The sequence below is a fragment of the Hyaena hyaena genome, unplaced genomic scaffold (assembly GCF_003009895.1).
Source record: "Hyaena hyaena isolate Hyena2069 unplaced genomic scaffold, ASM300989v1 scaffold_1125, whole genome shotgun sequence".
Lineage (NCBI taxonomy): Eukaryota > Metazoa > Chordata > Mammalia > Carnivora > Hyaenidae > Hyaena > Hyaena hyaena.
The window spans coordinates 564177-565407 of NW_024081759.1; positions in this window are offsets into that span (position 1 = coordinate 564177).

Genomic DNA, 1231 nt, shown 5'->3' on the forward strand with positions numbered 1-1231 from the left:
AAAACTAAGGGAAGTGTTTATGTAGCTTTTATGAAGTCAGATGGCTAGTTAGTAGAAGAGGCATAATTTCAGTTGTTTTGTCTGAATTTTAAGTATAAGCATTTTATGTTATTCTGTGCTGTCTCCAGTAGGCATTGAATAAATTTTGAATGAAGTAATGAATAAATGAATAAGAAACTGCCTGAAATAAAAGCTGCAGTGTCCCTAAGGCAGACAGGAAGGTCTACTGCCATGACCCGACCTAACCACTTGTTTGGTTATGAACTATATACTCTGGTAAAGGACTCAATGAACATAACTTTCATCTCATCCATGTAATCACTCCTGGGAGGGTAAAAATAGCCAAAATTCAGTGAGACTGAACAAACCATCACAACTGACCAAAAACAAAACTGAAAGTCAGAATCATAACATCTCTTCATTAGAAAAGCTCAAAGAAAGAATTTTCTTAGACACCAATAACAAAAATTATGTTTATAGCTTATATTGTTTCTCATCAACAACTTTAAGTGACTGATACACATTTATTTAACAAATGTTTATGGAAATAAGGTAAAGGGCAAAGTACACATAAGTTCATTTTGTTTTGTTTTGTTTTATTGTTTTAATCCAAAGACATGGTGAGATTTTTTTTCCTTTCAACTTTATCCCCTTCTTTATAATTAAACACTATCTCTTCTTTATACATCTCCAATTTTCAACTATGGATAGTATATTATTTATTCAGTATTTTCTTTAGCATATAGAAAGTGACCAAGTAAACACCATTTAATGAATCTCTAAGACTTGAAGACTAACTCGAGAGAGTAACTATTTATTTTAAAGGAATTCCTTATGAAATAGAATTTCTGAACACTTCCCATAGGTATAAAATTAACAGAAGTTGTAACAAAAAATTTATATCCTGAACATAAAGATAATACTGTTCAGTCAACAGCTAATAATAGCCAGGGTTAGAAACATCTAGTTGCAGATTTATCACTTCAATACATTCTGAAACCTGATAAAGTCTTTACTACCATCTATAATCATGGTCTACTATGAATTTAATTTATCTTATAAAATGTTATAACTCTAAAAAATAATTATATGAGCCATGATGTCCCTGGATAAAATTTTATAAAAGTAAATCATACATGGATTGCAGGATAACAGGAAGATATATTTTTATAACTTGATACTGTGTCCTACTCAGGATTTTTAAGGTCTTTTAAGTTATCTGTCTCAACAG